Source organism: Triticum aestivum, chromosome 4B (assembly GCF_018294505.1).
Source record: "Triticum aestivum cultivar Chinese Spring chromosome 4B, IWGSC CS RefSeq v2.1, whole genome shotgun sequence".
Lineage (NCBI taxonomy): Eukaryota > Viridiplantae > Streptophyta > Magnoliopsida > Poales > Poaceae > Triticum > Triticum aestivum.
In genome coordinates this window covers 242,755,408-242,776,983 of record NC_057804.1, presented here as the reverse complement: position 1 = coordinate 242,776,983, position 21,576 = coordinate 242,755,408, and the positions used below count along the sequence as shown (strand labels likewise).

General features: G+C 48.8%; 1 non-coding gene across 1 annotated transcript; it reads left to right on the top strand.

The window, feature by feature from the left end:
- Positions 1 to 91: 91 nt before the first annotated feature.
- LOC123095246 (small nucleolar RNA R71) lies at positions 92 to 198 on the top strand. The gene has a single exon (XR_006446145.1). It is a non-coding gene; the product is annotated as a small nucleolar RNA R71 (small nucleolar RNA).
- Positions 199 to 21,576: the final 21,378 nt, after the last annotated feature.

The window sequence follows — 21,576 nt, the reverse complement described above, 5'->3', positions numbered from 1 at the left end:
CATCATTCCTCCTCCAGCAGCAGAATCAACAAAAGCTCTGGTCTGAGTGGTCAGTCCTTTGTGAAAGGTTTGTAACACCAGCCACCTTTCTAAACCATGATGAGGACACATTCTGATTAAAGACTCGAATCTTTGCCATGCATCATACAACCTTTCTCCATCATATTGAGTAAACCTTGTTAACTTGTCCCTGTATTTAGCAGCTTTTGTTGGTGGAAAGTATCTCTGAAGAAATGTCTGCAATAAAGTCTCCCAAGTATTCTTCAAATGTTCAGGCAATGAGTGAAGCCATACTCTTGCTCCATCTCTCAAGGAAAATGGAAATAGTGAAAATCTGATAGCACTCGGTGAAACTCCATTTTGCTTGCGGGTGTTACAATACTCCAAGAAAGTCCTTATATGCTCATGTGGGTCTTCTAAAGTTGTTCCACCGAATCTAGACTGCTGTACCATGTTAATCAGAGCTGGCTTGAATTCAAAATTGTTTGCTTGAATAATTGGTTGCACCATTTCTCCTAGTATCCCATGATCTCTTGGGATCCACAAGTCCCTGAGCAAAGGCACTGGATCAGGCATCCTTTCTTCTTCTTGATCTTGCAAAATTTCAGCAACTTGAAACCGTGTTTGATTCTCTCTTCTTCTCAATAAAGTCCTTCAATTTCTAGATCAAATGGCTCTAGTGAACTTTCTTCAAATTGTGACATAAGACAATTTCCTGTAAAGTTCCTGAAATTGACACATGCTAGTTTTTCTCAAAACTGCAGCCAATGTTAGGAAATGGTTAGTTGCCAGCAATACTACGGAATCTACCTAAAATAAATCTTGATCTGCTTCTACTAATGTGCTAATGAAATTTAGATCCCCGACAACGACGCCAAAATGATCGATTGTAAATGTAGTGGAATATTTTTCCCAAACTACAGATGTCATGTTCTCCATAGAGATTTAGAACTTCAAAACACACATTCAAAACATTCAGAACAACTGAATAGATGAACCAAATAGTAGAGATAACAAGTAGCCACTGGATCAAAGTAAAACAAAATAATAAACAGCAAAGGTCAAGGGTTCAGAAATAGGACTGTCTTTCTTCTATGGTGGTTTTCTTGAAATCAAATAGAGAAGTAACACTAGCACATGGAAGATGGTTCAGCCATCACGCACACCTCATGCAACAAATTAAATTGCTATGAGCTCACAAGAAAATAACTACTAACTCAATATCTAGCAAAGGGTCACAACAATTCAGCAAGGATACATGGGGGTTCAGCAAAGGTACACAGGTAACAAAGTAAATTTCAGACCCAATAGTGCATATATTCAGAGAATAGAAACAAGAGAAGAGAGAGGTTCAGAGCTTATGGGTCGTGATGATCTTCAATTTGAGGTTGTAGATGTTGTAGTCGAAGAAGAGGAACAACAGAGACAAGTTTGAGATGATCTATAGCGGGAGAAGCTTCCGCATGGACGTTCAAGAAGAGTAGCAGAGGAGGACCCTTGGGCTAGAGCTGCAACATGGTGAAGAAGACTTAGTGAAGATCAGCAGCAGAGGGCCCGACCTTGGGGAGGAATCGTGGCGGCCTTTGCGGGAGGTCAACCGACCACCCAGAGAACAGCACCACCAGGAGTCCGGTGCCCCGTTGTTGGTGTCGAGGAGATGCCGCAGCAGCGGTCGTCGGAGTTGGAGACGAACAGCAGCGAGCGGTGGGGTTGGAGAATAGTAGGTCGGCGCTGTCGTTGGAGAGGGACAGTGGATCGCCGGTCAGGGGAGGCAAAATGATCGATTGATAATGTCGTGGTTCTAAGTCTGACAGTAGAATGGGGGGTAGGTATGGAGAGGCAAGATCCTAGCTATGGAGTAGTTGTACACACGACTGTTTAACGAGTTCAGGCCCTTCTCTAAGGAAGTAATAGCCCTACGTCTCGGAGCCCGGAGGCGGTCGACTGGTTTATGTGTATATGAGTTACAGGGGTGTGAACCCTTCTACCAGTGGAGGGGGTGGCTTATATAGAGGACGCCAGGACCCCAGCCAACCCACGTAGCAGAGGGTTAAAGTACATTAAGGCCGGGCGTTACTGGTAACGCCCTACATAAAGTGTCATCATGACCATTAAGACTACTTAATTACAGACCGTTTGGATACAGAGTAGAACCTGAACTCCTGGTGGTCGAGTGAGTCTTCATGGTCGAGTGTCTTTAGGTTCGTCGAGTGTCTTTTAGCCGGTCGAGTGCAGTCCCTCTTGGTCGACTGGAAGGTAGCTTCGTCTAAGGATGTCCTTGGGTATGGTATCCTAGATAGGTCCATGACCCTACCCTAGGTACATAACACCATCATTAGCCCCCGAATGGATCAGGTTCGAGTGAGGAAGGAGTTGATGATTTTCTCCGACTTATTTCCCGTGCTTTGATTATGTCGTATCTTGGATCGGCGATTTTTCTTTCGGCGTTGGGGTCAACTTTTACTTCAGTCGCCTTGATCCATTCTTGTCTTCTGTTGAGTGAACTTTTTGAACTTTAGTGAACTTCTGAGCGACGGATCACAGGAAAGATATCGTCTGACAGATTGATCTGCTGTTAGCGGATTTTGCGGGATCTGAATTTTGGGAAGCGCGCGAAGCGGGGTGGACCACGATACTCGGATGGGATAAGGCGTGGACACCTTGATTTCCGTGCCGCCTTTTTCGCCACGTATCGTGCGTGCGCGACTGTTCGGGATGTGATAGGACCGCCCGGACCCACTCGTCAGCCACTCGGAAGCGCCCTTATATAAAGCGCCGGGGGAGGGTTTTTTGAACAGTGCCTTCCCATTCTTCTCTCCGCCCTCTTTGCCTCCGCCCACTGCGCCTGCTCTCGCCTCCGCCTATCCACTCCTCGCGTGCTTCACCGGCGACAATGGTGAAGGAGAAGACGGCGGCCTTAGAGCGCGCGAAGAAGGCGACGGCGACGGGGAAAGCGAAGGGTAGGCCGTCCAGTCGGGGCGGATCTTCGTCAAGGTCCCGCCTGCCTAAAGGTTGGGTCCAAGGGGATTGGATCCGCTCGACCATCACCGAGACAGATCTCAATGACCTGGCCAATGAGGGACTGATCCCCCACGGGTCAGCAAGGCTTCCGGGGACCGAGTGTCAACCGCAGCCGCAGGAGGGTGAGTGCGTTCTCGTAGCCACTCATGTAGACCATGGCTTTTCTCTGCCGCAGAGTGTTTTCTTCCGAGGGTTTCTGAATTTCTTTGGGGCGCAACTTCACCATTTCACCCCCAATTCTATCGCCTATCTTGCTGCCTTTTTGTCCATGTGCGAGAACTTCCTGGGTTGTCGACCACACTGGGGTCTCTTTAAGCACATATTCACCTGTCGCTCACAGACAGTGAAAAAGGCGAGTCCGGATGATGAGAGGACTAAGACTATCCATATGTGCGGTGGTCTTGGGATTCAGATGAGGAATAAGAGTACTTTCCCGGCCATGACCCTTCCTGAGTCGGTCAGAGGGTGGCAGTCGACTTGGTTGTACTGCCAAGACGAGTCGACGCCGGGGCAGTCGACTGGTCTCCCTCCGTTCTCCATGGACCGAGTGGACAAACCCTCTTCTTTGAAGGTGCTTCCTGAGGAGAAAGCTCAGGTGAAAATGTTGATGGAGCGCATAGTCCAACTTGTTAGGGACGGAGTGATGGGTATGGATCTTCTGGAGGTCTTCCTTAGACGGTGCATCCAACCGCTTCAGTACCGAGGCCACCCGATGTGGCTGTACTGTGGTACCGAAGACACCACTCGGGTCCATCCAGAAGCAGTCAACGACGCCACACTGGAGAGGTGGGTGGCAGCCATCACAGGGAATAAGGACAACCCTTGAGGAGCTAGGAGGATCCCACCACTCGACCGTACCTATACACCGGACACGGTATGACCACTTATCTCCAATTGTAATCTTGCTGTATTCATTCTGCTTTGTTGCGAATTGGTTGATTGATCTTTGTTTTGTTTTGCTGTCTAATAGGCCACCACCGAGTTATACTCGATGCCCAATGGAGCGCAGACGCCGACTAAAGAGGAGGAAGGAAGTGGGGGCGAAAGCCCGGAGGAGTGGGATTCGGATGCTGACGACGATGATGAGGGTGATGACTCTAATGAGGAGGAGGAGGAGGAGGAGGAAGTTGCACCTTCCCGCTCGGAAAGATGCTCGAAGCTTGTCCATGATCCCGCGACTGAGCGTGGTAAGGGGGTCGCAACCGCTACCTAGTCGACCAAGCGCCCTCGGACTACTTCTCCGACGCCGACTTAAAAGGCTCCGAAGCAATCTCGAGTGGCACCGTCGAAACCTGCGAAGGTCTTGCCGAAGATGAAGATGGTGATCCCCACTATCTCAGGGTAATGCTAGTCTTGAGTTTTCCCCGTTTCATGAACTTGTTCTTGGTCGACTCATGGGCCAATCGACTGACTTCTGGAACTGCAGTGCTGCTACTTCTGATACTTCAGCTAGGGCTGAAGACCACGAGATGGAGGATGTTGTTACCTCAAAACCTGGTATGACTCTTGTGATGCCGTTTTTAGTCGATTGACTTATTGTCTCTAATTTTGATTCTTTCTGCGGCTTCATCTAACATCATTATCGATCTTCCCGACGATGATAACGAGGAACCACCAAGGCAGAGGAGGAGCAAGAAGGCGTCTGCTGGCAAGGCAACTCAGGACGTGCCAGCACCCGAGACGTTCGTCGTGGAGGGAGACAATGTCACTCGGCCTACCGTAACCTTTGCGGTGCCGTTGACGAGTGCTCGTCCTTCGTCGTCGAGTGCTGCTCAACCCTCGCTTTTCTCAACCTACCCCGTTCCAGAAGACCAAGCTAGTGCTTCTAAGGAAGCAATACGCCAAGCGGGGGTCATGATGGAGCAAGTGAAGGCAATACGAGGAGCCAACCAGACAGCCTATGACGCCAGTTTGGCTCTTCAGAGTAATGTTCAGGTTAGTCGGTCACTGCCTGTTCTGTTAGGATATGATATCTGAAAACTCTTCTTTCTGAAATTCTTAGAGTTTGTCCTACACCCACTGGGTGTGTCGATTGAAATTCCGGATTAGTGGGGGCACGCTGAGTGCACCCACTGGGTGTAGTCCCCAAGGCTATGGTCGACTGCTGGCAGTCGACCATAGGCTTTATGTCTTAAGTTTTTTCCTTACTCGACTAGGTCGAATAGATTCATAGACCGGTGGGGGCACACTGAGTGCACCCACTGGGTGTAGTCCCCGAGACTGTGGTCGATTGCTGGCAGTCGACTATAGTCTGAAGAACATCTCCCGTTTTTTTGTTGGTCGACTGGTCGACTCTATCTGATGAAACTAGTGGGGGCACGCTGAGTGCACCCACTGGGTGTAGTCCCCGAGACTATGGTCGAATGTTTGTATTTGGCCGTAGTCTTAGAAACGCTATGATTTTTCCTTACTCACTCGGAAGTGAATTGTCTTTGACATCTGTCGATTGGTTCTTTGTAGAAATCCTGTGACCTTGCGGCTCGTTATACTGAGTTGGAGAACAAACACATTCAGCTCGAGCTCGATCTGAAACTGGCCCAAGAGAACTTGACGAAGGCGAAGGAGGAAGCTAAAGGTATGCTTGGTGAGGCCTTTGACGACTGCCTTTGCCTCTCACTTGTTTCCAAATCTAATCTCACTGTAACTTTGCAGATAAAGTGAGGGATGCCCTGAAGAAGCAAGACCTTGACTTGGCTGAGATGCAAAAAACTGCTTTAGAGAAGACCAAGCTTGCAGATGAGAAGCTGGCTTCAGTGACCAAGCTTGAAGAAGAAAACACCAATCTGAAAGCTGCTCTTGATGCTACCAACCAGGAGGTCAGTCAACTGAAAAGTGACAAAACCACCCTGAACGACAAGGCCAGTGAGTTGATGAGAAAGAAGAACGATCTGGAGGCTTATCTGGGTGGACTCGCCAAGAAGTTGTTCCTCATGCTTGAAGGTAATCTTTTGTATCAAACAAATATTTTAACTATAACCTCCGACTGTTGTCTTGACTCGGTGGTTGTGCTTGCAGAATTTTGCCAGAACTTTGAAGAGGAGACTGGTCGACTGGAAGTAAACTTGGACCCCATCAACTCTCCCGTGAAAGATGAAGTCGCTATGAATGTGCTTCGACTTGAATCTCGTGTTGCTGCTGTCATCGACTATCTCGCAAGGCTGAAGGTCGCAACTTCTCGCATCGACACAACACTCTGGCCAAGAGAAACGCTCCAGAACGACCTCGAGTCTCTGATGACTCGACTTAACGAGGTCCCAAGTCGAGTGCAGGAGTGGAAGAAGTCTTCGGCCAGGTGTGGTGCGGATGTTGCTCTGTCTCTGGTCCGCGTTCATTGCAAGGATGCGCGAGAGGACAAGCTGGTGGCCCTTAGGGCGGCTAACACCAAGAAGCACGATTTCTGATCCTTCATGGAGACCTTCATCGCCGCCGCCACTCGAATTGCAGATGGAATCGACCTGGACGAGTTTGTTGCGCCTTCCAGCCCTCCACAAGAGGGGTAAAAAACTTCTGAGCTTGATACTTTAAATTTGCCTCGGTATGCCGAGTGAGTTTTGTAACCGACAAACCTTAACAAGCTTAGCGCCTGAGCACTTTCGGTTCTGTTAGGTGTTATCCGAACTTGGATTCAACGTTGAATATGTTGGTATTTGGTTTGAGATGTGTTTTGCAGGTTAAAGCGAAGCGCTCATTACAATCAACTTGTTCCCCAATATACTTAGACGAGCACTGGGCTGCGGCTAAGCCTTCGAGTGAGAGGTTTGCCCTCCACTCGGTAGGATTTTCAAAAACTTATGCGAGCACTGGGCTGCTGCTAAGCCCCCGAGTGGGAGGTCTGCTCTCTACTTGGTAGGATTTCGGATACTTAGGCAAGCACTGGGCTGCAGCTAAGCCCCCGAGTGGGAGGTCTGCTCTCCACTCGGTAGGATTTCAGATACTTAGGCGAGCACTGGGCTGCAGCTAAGCCCCCGATTGGGAGGTCTGCTCTCCACTCGGTAGGATTTCAGATACTTAGGCGAGCACTGGGCTGCAGCTAAGCCCCCGAGTGGGAGGTCTGCTCTCCACTCGGTAGGATTTCAGATACTTAGGCGAGCACTGGGCTGCAGCTAAGCCCCCGAGTGGGAGGTCTGCTCTCCACTCGATAGGATTTCAGATACTTAGGCGAGCACTGGGCTGCAAGTAAGCCCCCGAGTGGGAGGTTTGCTCTCCACTCGGTAGGATTTTTAGATACTTAGGCGAGCACTGGGCTGCAGCTAAGCCCCCGAGTGGGAGGTTTGCTCTCCACTCGGTAGGATTTTTAGATACTTAGGCAAGCACTGGGCTGCAGCTAAGCCCCCGAGTGGGAGGTTTGCTCTCCACTCGGTAGGATTTTCAAGAACTTAGGCGAGCACTGAGCTGTAGCTAAGCCCCCGAGTGGGAGGTCTGCTCTCCACTCGGTAGGATTTTGTATTGGTGGCGTAGCTCGGAATGAGGAGGTAGCAGTCGACCTGCTCCTCGTCCTCCTTGCAGAGCGCACGTTGTACTTGTGGCGTAGCTTGGAAGGAGAGGGTAGCAGTTGACCTGCACCTCGTCCTCCTTGCAGAGCGCATGTTGTATTTGTGGCATAGCTCGGAAGGAGAGGGTAGCAGTCGACCTGCACCTCGTCCTCCTTGCAAAGCGCACGTTGTATTCGTACTTAGGCGAGCGCAATGCTGCAGCTAAGCCTCCGAGTGGAAGGCTGGCTTACCACTCGGTAGGATTTTGTTTATCTTAGGCGAGTACTTGGACTGCAGCTAAGCCTCCGAGTGGAAGGCTGGCTTACCACTCGGTAGGATTTTGTTTATCTTAGGCGAGTACTTGGACTGCAGCTAAGCCTCCGAGTGGAAGGCTGGCTTACCACTCGGTAGGATTTTGTTTATCTTAGGCGAGTACTTGGACTGCAGCTAAGCCTCCGAGTGGAAGGCTGGCTTACCACTCGCACTGGTAGAAAAAGAGGCTTCCGTCCAGCCCCATTAGTCGCGAAACTGTAGGAACCGCGACTAATGAAGTCTTTAGTCGCAGTTCGGCAGACGAACCGCGACCAAAGGCCTGGGCCCAGGGCGCTCGGTGGCCAGCTGGTGCACGTGAGGGGCTTTAGTCGCGGTTGGCCAGGCCAACCGCGACTAAAGGTGCCCAAAGGCCTTTAGTCGCGGTTGGCCAGGCCAACCGCGACTAAAGCTCCTCCCCTATATATACCAGTTCAGCACGCTCACTTAGCCATTTGGTGCCACTTCTCTTCACAAGCTTCACAAGGGGGTGTAGGTTTGCTTTTGGTTCCTCTTATGCACACAAGGTGTTTGATGAAATGCCCCAAGAGGGTGAAACAAACATGATATGAAGTGTTGGAGCCACACTTGAGGTTCCTCATTTATTTTTTCCTCCTCGATCACGGTTAGCAACTTGAACCTTTCATGCATGTGTGTCATTGATAAAATATGCACGTGTGTTGTTCATTGTTTAATTTCTATTGTTTATAGCTAGTTAGTTTAACAAATGCATGATGGTTAATTATATATTTTATATTATAATAATGCAGATGAATCGGCAATGGATGTACGGTAACCGACTCTCCCGCGAGTTCACTACGGGTTTGAAAGATTTCCTCGTAGTGGCTAATGCGAACAAGCAGAAGGGTTTTGTTATCTATCCATGTGTTGACTGTAAGAATCAGAAGGGTTACTCTTCCTCAAGAGAAGTTCACCTGCACCTGCTTCGGCACGGTTTCATGCCAAGCTATAATTGCTGGACCAAACATGGAGAAAGAGGGGTTATAATGGAAGAAGATGAAGAAGGGGATGATTTCATCGATGAAAGCTATCTTGCTCATTTCGGTGATACTTTCATGGAGGATGCTGAAGGTGAAGGGGAAGGTGAAGGGGAAGGTGAAGGTGAAGAAGAGGCACGTGATGAGACCGTTGATGATCTTGGTCGGACCATTGCTGATGCACGGAGACGCTGCGAAACTGAAAAGGAGAGGGAGAATTTGGATCGCATGTTAGAGGATCACAGAAAGTCGTTGTACCCCGGATGCGATGATGGTCTGAAAAAGCTGGGCTGCACACTGGATTTGCTGAAATGGAAGGCACAGGCAGGTGTAGCTGACTCGGCATTTGAAAACTTGCTGAAAATGTTGAAGAATATGTTTCCAAAGAATAACGAGTTGCCCGCCAGTACGTACGAAGCAAAGAAGGTTGTCTGCCCTCTAGGTTTAGAGGTTCTGAAGATACATGCATGCATCAACGACTGCATCCTCTACCGCGGTGAATACGAGAATTTGAATGAATGCCCGGTATGCACTGCATTGCGTTATAAGATCAGAGGCGATGACCCTGGTGACGATGTTGAGGGCGAGAAACCCAGGAAGAGGGTTCCCGCCAAGGTGATGTGGTATGCTCCTATAATACCACGGTTGAAACGTCTGTTCAGGAACAAAGGGCATGCCAAGTTGTTGCGATGGCACAAAGAGGACCGTAAGTCGGACGGGGAGTTGAGACACACCACAGATGGAACACAATGGAGAAAGATCGACAGAGAGTTCAAAGATTTTGCAGCTGACGCAAGGAACATAAGATTTGGTCTAAGTACAGATGGCATGAATCCTTTTGGCGAGCAGAGCTCCAGCCATAGCACCTGGCCCGTGACTCTATGCATCTACAACCTTCCTCCTTGGTTGTGCATGAAGCGGAAGTTCATTATGATGCCAGTGCTCATCCAAGGTCCGAAGCAACCCGGCAACGACATCGATGTGTACCTAAGGCCATTAGTTGATGAACTTTTACAGCTGTGGGGTAGACCTGGTGTCCGTGTGTGGGATGAGCACAAAAAAGAGGAATTTAACCTACGAGCGTTGCTTTTCGTAACCATCAACGATTGGCCTGCTCTTAGTAACCTTTCGGGACTGTCAAATAAGGGATACAATGCATGCACGCACTGCTTACATGAGACTGAAAGTGTACATTTGCCAAATTGTAAGAAGAACGTGTACCTTGGGCATCGTCGATTTCTTCCGAAAATTCATCTAGTAAGAAAGAAAGGCAAGCATTACAACGGCAAGGCAGATCACCGGCCGAAGCCTGTGGAACGCACTGGTGCTGAGGTATTTGATATGGTCAAGGATTTGAAAGTCATGTTTGGAAAGGGTCCTGGCGGACAATCAGTTCCGAAGGGAGCTAACGGGCACGCAGCCATGTGGAAGAAGAAATCTATATTCTGGGAGCTAGAATATTGGAAAGTCCTAGAAGTCCACTCTGCAATCGACGTGATGCACGTTACGAAGAATATTTGCGTGAACCTCCTAAGCTTCTTGGGCGTGTATGGGAAGACAAATGATACAAAGGAAGCACGACAGGACCAGCAACGTTTGAAAGACCCTGATGACCGGCATCCGGAATTGTTTCAAGGTCGTGCCAGCTACGCTCTGACCAAAGAAGAGAAGGTCATCTTTTTTGAATGCCTGAGCAGTATGAAGGTCCCGTCTGGATTCTCGTCCAATATAAAGGGAATAATAAACATGGCGGAGAAAAAGTTCCAAAACCTGAAGTCTCACGACTGCCACGTGATTATGACGCAATTGCTTCCGATTGCTTTGAGGGGGCTCCTGCCGGAAAATGTTCGAGTAGCCATTGTGAAGCTATGTGCATTCCTCAATGCAATCTCTCAGAAGGTAATCAATCCAGAAGTTCTACCACGGTTACAGAACGATGTGATCCAATGTCTTGTCAGTTTCGAGTTGGTGTTCCCGCCATCCTTCTTCAATATTATGACGCACCTCTTGGTTCACCTAGTCAAAGAGATTTTCATTCTCGGTCCTGTATTTCTACACAATATGTTCCCCTTCGAGAGGTTCATGGGAGTATTAAAGAAATATGTTCGTAACCGTGCTAGGCCAGAAGGAAGCATCGCCAAGGGCTATGGAAATGAGGAGGTAATTGAGTTTTGTGTTGACTTTGTTCCTGACCTTAAGCCGATTGGTCTTCCTCGATCGCGGCATGAGGGGAGACTAAGTGGAAAAGGCACGATCGGAAGGAAATCAACGATATGTATGGACGGCCATTCTCTGACTGAAGCACACCACACTGTACTGACCAATTCCAGCTTGGTGGCTCCGTACTTTGAGAAACACAAGAATATTTTACGCTCGGACAACCCGGGGAAGCCTGAATCCTGGATTAGGAAGGCCCACATGGAGAATTTCGGCAGTTGGTTGAGAAAACATTTAATGAATGACAATGATGTTGTAGATCAGCTGTACATGTTGGCCAAGACACCATCTTCGACTATAACGACTTTCCAAGGGTACGAGATAAATGGAAATACATTTTACACGATCGCCCAAGATAAAAAGAGCACCAACCAAAACAGTGGTGTCCGCTTTGATGCAGCAACCGAGAATGGGCAAAAGGTCACATATTATGGTTACATAGAGGAGATATGGGAACTTGACTATGGACCCTCCTTTAAGGTCCCTTTGTTCCGGTGAAAATGGTTCAAGCTAACAGGAGGTGGGGTAAAGGTGGACCAGCAATACAGAATGACAATGGTGGATTTCAACAATCTTGGTTACCTTGACGAACCATTCGTCCTAGCGAAAGATGTCGCTCAGGTTTTCTATGTGAAGGACATGAGTAGCAAACCAAGGAAACGGAAAGATAAGAAAACGATCAGTACATCATGCGATGATCCAAAGCGCCACATTGTTCTTTCAGGGAAAAGAAACATCGTGGGAGTGGAGGACAAGACAGACATGTCAGAAGATTATAATATGTTTGCTGAAATTCCGCCCTTCAAAGTGAACACCGACCCAAGCATTAAGTTAAATGATGAGGATGCTCCATGGATACGGCACAATCGTAAGCAAGCAGGGACACAAGGGAAGAAATGATGTGTAATAATTTACTGTACCAAACTTTGTTGAATGGATCATGTGAATTATATTACCCGTGATGTGTTTGGTGTCCATTTTCGAATGATTCGAGATACCACTGATGATACATGAAATTTGGAGTGATTTAGTCATACTCCTGCCTAGGCGTATAATATGCATACTCGTAGTCTTCATAGACACCGCCGTTGTACTGGTAGTCATCGCCTTCTAAGTTGCCGCCGTCGTCGTCGCTGCTGTCGTCGCTGTCGTACTCCTGCCTAGGCGTATAAAATTTTGAATTGAATTAGTTTTATTTTTCTGAATTTTTTGATATATTATTTGTATTTTTAACATTTTGAATTGAATTAGTTTTATTTTTCTTAATTTTTTGATATATTATTTGTATTTTTAGAATTTTGAATTGAATTAGTTTTATTTTTCTGAATTTTTTGATATAATATTTGTGTTTTTAACATATTGAATTGAATTAGTTTTATTTTTCTGAATTTTTTGATATATTATTTGTATTTTTAAGATTTTGAAAAAGAAAAAGTATTTTGAAAAATACCTTTAGTCGCGGTTGGCCTGGCCAACCGCGACTAAAGGTCGTTGCGCGCGGGAACGCAAAAACCCGCCAAAAAACCCTTTAGTCGCGGTTGGTCTGGCCATCCGCGACTAAAGGTTACCCTTTAGTCGCGGGTCACCTCCCCAACCGCGACTAAAGGTTACCCTTTAGTCGCGGGTCGCCTCCCCAACCGCGACTAAAGGGGGGGGGGCTATAAATACAAGGGCCCGAACCCTTTCTCGTCTTCTCCGATTCAACACCGCGCCGAAGGCCTACCGCCGTCGCCCTCGCCCTCGACGCCGCCCGCCGTCGCCCTCGCCCTCGACGCCACCCGCCGTCGCCCTCGACGCCGCCCGCCGTCGCCCTCGCCCTCAATGCCGCCCGCCGTCGCCCGCCGTATGTTTGCACACCGCGCCCCGCCCCGGCCCACGCGCGCCGCCCCCTCTCGCCCACACGTACGGCGCCGCCGGCCGTCACCGGCCTCCCTCGCCCACCGCGCGCGCGCCGCCTCGCTCGCCCGCACTCAACGCCGTCGGCCGGCCTCGGTACTGCCGCGCGCGCACGGGCCACCGGTCTCAGACAGAGAGCGAGATCGTGGAGAGAGAGAGGGGCGCCGCGGGCCACCGGAATTTTTTCTTTTTTTGTTCTTTTTAATTTTAACTAGTTAATTAGTTTAACAAAAACGGCAAAATAACTTAAAACTTGATAATTAACAAAAAAAAAACCGTAAAATTTGATAATTAACAAAAAAACGTATATAAAACTTGATAATTAACAACAAAAAAAGTAAAACTTGATAATCAATATATACAAGGACCCCGCGCGTCAATGTACAACGATCCCGCTTTAAAAAAATGTACACGATCCCGCGCATATATGGAGAGGGGGCGGCGAGGGGGGCGGCGATGCACGCGGTATTTTTTTTGGGATCGAGAGGGGGCGACGAGGGTTATACATGTGTGTTGTCCTCGCCTCCCTCTCCGTGATGCCGTCGTCTGCCGCCCCGTCTCGCGCTCTACCGCGACACCCTCTCCCACCCCTTCCTCGCCCCCTCCTTTTGCCACCGCCCTTTCGCCACCGCCACCGCCACCGCCCCCCTTCTTCACTTAATTAATTTGTTTTTACTACATGTTTTCAGGACTGACATAATGGCGGACGATAGAGCTGACCCGATTATGGACAACTATGATCCGGACGGTGAAGCACATATGTTCGGCATCATAAACGGCGATATTCTATATGTGCCGACCGGACAAGAAGAAGATGATATCTCTTCTTATCTGAACCTTGACGGTGAAGATGAAGGGCACCGTCAGCAAGATGATGCCGAACAAACGTGATAAATGACGATCTTCAAATGGAAGTAGCAACCACCTCCGGCGCCGAGGTATATATATATACATTGAGCCTCTGGTGATACAAACTAACTGATTTGAATAAATATGTGTGTACTAACGCGCGCGACTCTCTTTCTTATTTTAGCCCTCGGCCGGATCGTCGAAACAATCGAGTACGTCGTCAAAGCGTGGCGCAACCAAGACGATGAAACAAGGAGAAACATGCACCATCGAGGTTGTTGACAGTGCAACCGGCAGGCCGCTGGAGCCCCGCAAGAACGCCACCAAGTTTGTCAACCAATGCGGAGCCGTTGTTAGAGACAACGTCTCGATCACCGTCCAGGAGTGGAATAAGCCAAAGAAGGCACGAATTGCTGGTTTCACTTTTGTCGATAAGAGAACAAAAAAAGATTGCTTCAAGAAGCTTATGGAACATTTCGTTCTACCTCCGGAATACAACAAATTCGATGAGGAGGGTAACAAGATTGAGGAAAACAAGGAGAGGAGGAGGCTAGTCAAACAATTCGCTCTTCATAAGATGGCCGACACATTCCGGAAATTCAAGCAAAATCCAGCCCATGACTTTGTCAAGCAGAACAAGACTCCGGATTTCAAAGGACAATATGAGAAAATGAAACATGATTGGCCAGAATTTGTGAAGCAAAAGAAATCGGAGCAGTTCATTCAAATATCAAAAAAAATAAGGAATATGCGGCTAAGAAGGAGTACAATCATATTATGGGGCCAGGAGGGTATCGCCTTTGGGAGCCTAGGTGGGAGAAGATGGAGAACGAGCTGAGGGCGCGAGGAATCCGTCCAGGTATGGAGGGATGGGACCCAAGGGCCAAAAGCTGGTGGTACGGGCATGGGGGAACGCTGAACCCGGAGACAGGGGAGTGTGTTTACCGGGGCAAAATAATTAAACCCACCCAAGCCCTTATTGACGCAATGAGGGATGCTCAAGAGGGGAAGATCAAGTTCAACAGGGAGAACGACGCGCTGACAAAAGCCCTCGGGAATCCTGAACACGGAGGACGTGTACGAGGCATGGGGCACATTCCGTGGAAAATAGGGTTCCCCCAGAACGATGACCCGTACGGTTACAGAAGCCGGAAGAGAAAGATGGATCGGGAAGCAGATGTTGTGGCGCGGTTGGCATCGGAAATGGATGTGATGAAGAAAACCGTGAGTGTACTAGTAGCCGAAAGAGATGCAGCTCGGGCGCAGCATGAAGATCATCCAGCGGATCTCAGAAGCCAGCAGCGGAGAAGCAGTGTGGCTTCCACGGAGGCCCCACCGGCTGGTGCAGATGCACCGACGATCGAAATTACTGCACCGGAGCCTCTGGTGGTCGAAATTACTGCACCAGAGCCTCTGGTGGTCGAAATTACTGCACCGGAGCCTCCTCGCTACCCCGTGGACGATATAAAGGAGATGAAAGAATGTCATCTGTATTATCCTATCGGGAACATGTCCATGAAGGTAGCCATCGGCAGTGCTTTACCATGTTTACCTGGAGCACTCCACCACAACAACCCCATTAAAGATGGCTATGCTCGTGTCACGGTGGAGGACATAGTCCAAGGGTTTGAGGACCTGGAGATTGACATTGCTACACCTGAAGGGGAGAAAAGACTTGGAGATGTCAAGCGCCATTTCATTCTATGGCAAAAGAAGTTTATCAAGTTTCCAGGCGAGGCGCCAAGGACAACAAGTCCACCCCCCTACGGTGGTGGCGGTTCACCTACACCTCCGTCACGTCAGCCGACGCCCCCCAGTCCACAACGTTCGGCGGGTGATCAGACGCCACCCCCCAGTCCTCGTCCGGCGGGTGATTAGACGCCGCCCCCCAATCCACCTCCGGCAAAGAAGAAGAAGCAGTCCTGGATTATTAACCCGGACCCTTATGTACCTAAGACCACAAAGGTACCGGAGCCATCACTGAAGCCTCTCCCCACAAGGCCTTGGGAATGTAGTGCCGAGGAAACTGCCGTGGCCGCGGCTGCTGATCATGAGAAATGGAAGGCGGACTGCAAGAATAAAAGAGAGCCCGAGCCCAAGCCAGTATTTTCTGATGAGCAAAAGAAGTGGGCTAAGTCATTTTTGAGCACACCGTCCCAAGCCGCGAAGAATCTGCCTGACGACTATGCACGTGAACTTCGTAGGCAGGCACTCATGTTGAAGGAGAAGAAAGAGCGGGCGGAGAACCAGGAGAACAAAGCCTTGGAGGAGGCCGAGAAAACGGAATTAGAAAGTAAAAAAAAGCGGGAAACGAGTTGCCCAGCTCGGGGAACAAAGTAAACAATCGATTGCCCCGCTTATAGTGAAAGCCGCTGGTCCGGATGACCCCGATATCATAGCAGCTGCGGCAGCACATGGATTGACTGTAACGAGTGCCAGAGAACAAGCGGCCAACTTAGGTATTACTCTTCGTGAACTGTTAGGCCTTGATGAGGCGCCAGTGAAGGAGGTAGTAATTACATATGTGAAGAATGGGCCTCTCGTCGAGCCTGCGCAGGAAGAGGATCTACCTCCACAAATGAAAGGTCTGCTGAAATGGTACAAGGGTTACATAAAAAATAAAAATGCCAAAGAATATATTTATGCGGAAGTTAGATATGAGCATCACTTCAAACATTACTATGTACAAATTCATCTGAGTGAATTGTTCCAGCTTTTCAATCTGCGCGAGCTCGACAAATCTATCATCAGTTGCTACGTTCTGTAAGTGATTTATTTCTACCCCATCTCGTTCATATTGCCTGCACTATATATATGTCCTAACTATATTGTTGTGTCCGCTATTATACATGCAGAATGAAGATTAAGGAATGCAGAGTAAGGAACATCCATGATGTTGGGTTCATTGACCCACACATCATTAATGGATATGTGTTGGAGCATCACCCCGCCGAGATGGAGGCAGACCTGTGGCAGTTTCTTACAAAGCAGGAACTCAAAAGTGATATTCTATTTCCTTACCATTTTGGGTGAGTGTTTCTGTCTTGAGCACATTCTCTTTTGTTTACTCCATGCATGGTATGTGGCCGGCTAATCGATGAGTTATGCATGACGTACTGTGCATGTATCGTGTCCGCAGGTTCCACTGGATTCTGCTAGTAATTAAAGTTGACACCTCAGAATGTCTCGTCCACGACTCTCTGAATAAGGATCCAAAGCTTTGGGGCGGCATGAGAAGCTGCAGAAGTAATTATTTTCATTCATTTGTTTGAAATTGTACATTCATATGCATGTATGTAGTACGGTAGAATATGTGAAACTCCTTCAAAATTAAAATAAAGCACAAAAGAAATAAAACAATACAAATTAAACAGAAAACAGGTTTAGGGGGGGGGCTAAAACCCTAAACCTGCGGCGGCCTTTAGTCGCGGTTGGCCAGAAGAACCGCGACTAAAGGTCCTCCGCCCCGACGGTCGCCTGGCGCCCACGTGGACGGGCCTTTAGTCGCAGTTCTTAAGCAACCGCGACTAAAGGGGGGGGGGCCTTTAGTCGCGCCTATTTGGTCATGGTTGCGCAACCGCGACTAATGGCAGTTGCGAACCGCGACCAAAGGCCCTTTTTCCACCAGTGTCGGTAGGATTTTGTTTATCTTAGGCGAAACGGATTTCGCAGCTAAGCCTCCGAGTGGGAGGTTGGCTTACCACTCGATAGGATTTTGTTTATCTTAGGCGAAACGGATTTTGCAGCTAAGCCTTCGTGTGGGAGAGTGGCTCACCACTCGGTTAGGATTTTTTTACAGACTTGGGCGAATCGGATTCACAGCCAAGCCACGCACTGGGGGATTGTTTTGTGTGGACAAAAGAAATAACAATTACTGGGAAAATTATAAAGCTCTTGTCTTTGATAAATAAACTACAGAAGTACTTTTATTACAACTCATCTGAGTGAATACTTTAAGTGTAAAAGGGGCGGAGAAGGTCCGCATTCCAAGCTCGGGGCTCGTCGATCTGATGCTCGACATTGTAAAGACAATATGCTCCATTGTGGAGAACCTTGGTGACGATGAAGGGACCTTCCCAAGAAGGAGCAAGCTTGTGTGGTTTCTGCTGATCCACTCGGAGAACTAAATCTCCTTCCTGGAAGGCTCGACTCTTCACGTTTTTGGCGTGGAAGCGACGCAAGTCTTGTTGGTAAATGGTCGATCTGATCAGAGCCATCTCCCTTTCTTCCTCTAAAAGGTCGACTGCATCCTGCCGCGCTTGTTCTGCTTCAGCTTCGGTGTAGAGCTCGACCCGGGGAGCATTGTGGAGAAGGTCACTCGGCAAGACTGCTTCAGCTCCGTAGACCAAGAAGAATGGAGTTCTTCTAGTCGACCGGTTGGGCATGGTCCTTAACCCCCAAAGCACCGAGGGAAGTTCGTCGACCCATGCACCAGCCGCATGCTTAAGATCACGCATCAAACGGGGTTTCAACCCTTTGAGAATCAAACCGTTGGCTCGTTCTGCCTGTCCATTCGACTGTGGGTGAGCGACTGAAGCATAGTCGACTCGTGTGCCTTGAGACGTGCAGAAAGCTCTGAACTCTTTGGAATCGAAGTTTTACCCGTTGTCAGTGTTGATGCTGTGCGGGACTCCATATCTGAATATCAATTCTCTGATGAAGCTGACAGCAGTACCGGCATCGAGGTTCTTGATGGGTTTAGCTTCGATCCACTTGGTGAACTTGTCGACTGCTACCAGCACATGGGTAAAACCGCTTCTGCCTGTTCTCAAAGGACCGACCATATCCAAACCCCATACTGCAAAGGGCCAGACGAGTGGTATAGTCTTCAAAGCTGACGCGGGCTTGTGTGACATATTGGAGTAAAATTGACATCCCTCGCACTTGTCGACTATCTCCTTCGCCATTTCATTCGCTCTTGGCCAATAAAATCCGGCTCGGTATGCTTTGGCCACGATGGTCCGAGAGGACGCATGATGGCCACAGGTCCCCGAGTGGATGTCATCAAGGATTATTCGACCTTCCTCCGGTGTTATGCATTTCTGACCAACTCCAGTCGCGCTTTCTCTGTACAGCTGTCCCCTTATCACGGTAAAGGCCTTAGATCGGCGGACCATCCGTCGAGCCTCTTCTTCGTCCTCCGGCAGTTCTTTCCTCAAGATATATGCGATATATGGTACTGTCCAATCGGGAGTGATCACTAAAACTTCCATGATCAGGTCGACCACTGCTAGGACTTCAACCTCAGTCGGATCCGTAACACTCTTAGGTTGCGGAGCTTCATCGGTAAAAGGATCTTCTACGACTGACGGAGCGTGGATATGCTCCAAGAACACATCACTGGGGATGGCTTCTCTCTTGGATCCTATCTTAGCCAGATCGTCAGCTGCTTGATTTTTCAGTCGGGGTATGTGGTGGAGCTCTAACCCTTCGAACTTCTTTTCGAGCTTCCTCACTGCATTGCAGTATCCAGTCATGGCTGGGCTTCTAACGTCCCACTCCTTCATCACCTGATTGACCACCAAATCTGAATCGCCATAGACCATAAGGCGACGGACGCCGAGTGAAATGGCCATGCGCAACCCATACAAGAGTGCTTCATATTCTGCTTCATTGTTGGAGGAATCAAAGTGGATCTGGAGCACATATCTGAGCTTGTCTCCTCGGGGGGAAACCAAAACAACCCCAGCACCAGAACCATTTAACATCTTAGAGCCATCAAAGAACATGGTCCAATGCTCCGAGTGAACTTGAGTCGGCTGCTGTTGCTCAATCCACTCGGCAAGGAAATCTGCTATAGCCTGGGACTTAATGGCTTTCTTTGCCTCGAATTTGACATCAAGGGGAAGGAGTTCAATCGCCCACTTAGCCACTCGACCAGTTGCATCTCTGTTGTGCAGAATCTCTGACAATGGTGCGTCGCTGACGACTGTAATGTCATGATCAGAGAAATAATGAGCAACCTTCTTCATGGTCATGTAGATCCCGTATACAAGCTTCTGATAATGAGGATATCTTTGCTTCGATGGGGTCAAAACTTCAGAGAGATAATACACTGGGCGCTGAACTTTGAAGGCTTTCCCTTCTTCTTCCCGCTCGACCGTAAGTACTGTACTGACGACTTGTCCTGTGGCTGCAATATAAAGCAACAGAGGCTCTTTGCTGATTGGAGCAGCAAGCACCGGCTGGGTGGAGAGCAGAGTTTTTAACTCGGCAAACGCTGCATCAGCTTGTGGAGTCCACTCAAACTTGTCTGCCTTCTTCATCAGTCGGTAAAGGGGCAATGCCTTTTCACCGAGGTGAGAGATGAATCGACTTAACGCGGCCAGGCATCCAGTAAGCTTCTGGACATCGTGCACACGCACAGGGCGTTTCATTCGGAGTATGGTGCCAACTTTTTCTGGGTTAGCATCGATTCCTCGTTCTGAAACGAGAAAACCGAGTAACTTTCCGCCAGGTACTCCGAATGTGCACTTTGATGGATTGAGCTTGATATCATACCTTCTGAGATTGGCAAATGTTTCAGCTAGGTCAGTCAATAGGTTGGAACCCTTTCGCGACTTGACCACGATATCATCCATGTACGCTTCCACATTCCGACTGATTTGAGTGAGTAAACACTTTTGAATCATTCTCATGAACGTGGCTCCGGCATTCTTGAGGCCGAATGGCATGGTGATATAGCAGAAGCATCCGAATGGAGTGATGAAAGTTGTTTTGATTTCATCAGGTCCATATAGACGGATCTGATGATACCCAGAATAAGCGTCTAAAAAAGACAATCTCTCGCACCCTGCGGTCGAGTCGACAATTTGGTCGATGTGAGGGAGAGGAAAATGATCTTTGGGCAGGCCCGATTGATATGTTTGAAATCAATGCACATGCGAAGTGAGTTGTCCTTCTTGGGAACCATGACGACATTGGCGAGCCACTCGGAGTGGTATATCTCTCGGTTAAACTCTGCTGCAAGGAGTCGAGCCACCTCCTCGCCAATGGCTTTTTTCTTCTGAATGGCGGACCGTCGAAGATGCTCTTTAACAGGTTTCGCTTTTGAGTCGACTCTCAGGCGATGCTCAGCCAGCCCCGTGGGAACACCCGGCATGTCAGCTGGCTTCCATGCAAAGATGTCCCAGTTCTCACGGAGGAACTGGATGAGCGCTTCTTCCTATTTAGAGTCGAGTGTTGTGGAAATATGGCTCGGCGCTGCATTGGGGTCAGTCGGGTGGATATGAACTGGCTTCGTCTCCCCAGACGACTGAAATGCTGACTCTGTGGTGGGCTTCTTGGCCCGCAACAAATCACTCGGATCTGCATTTTCTTGTATTCCTCCAGCTCTACCACTGTTATCTGGTCATCCGCAATCTTTGAGCCTTTCTGGAAACACTCTTCTGCCTTCTTCCGGCTGCCAGTGATAGTGATCACGCCTTTGGGGCCAGGCATCTTTAATTTGAGGTACACATAACATGGTCGAGCCATGAAGCGGGCATAGGCTGGTCTTCCCAAAATAGCGTGGTAGGCGCTTCGGAAATCCACGACTTCAAATGTCAGCTTCTCTTTGCGGAAATGCTTCGAGTCGCCGAACACTACATCCAGAGCTATTTGGCCGAGTGACTCAGCCTTCTTTCCAGGGATGACTCCGTGAAAACTCATGTTGCTGGAACTGAGCCTGGACATCGGAATGCCCATTCCCTTGAGCGTCTCTGCATACAGTATATTCAATCCACTGCCGCCATCCATCAATACCTTCGTCAGTCGAGTGCCTTCGACGACTGGGTCGACCACCAGCGCTTGCCTCCCAGGGGTGGCAATGTGAG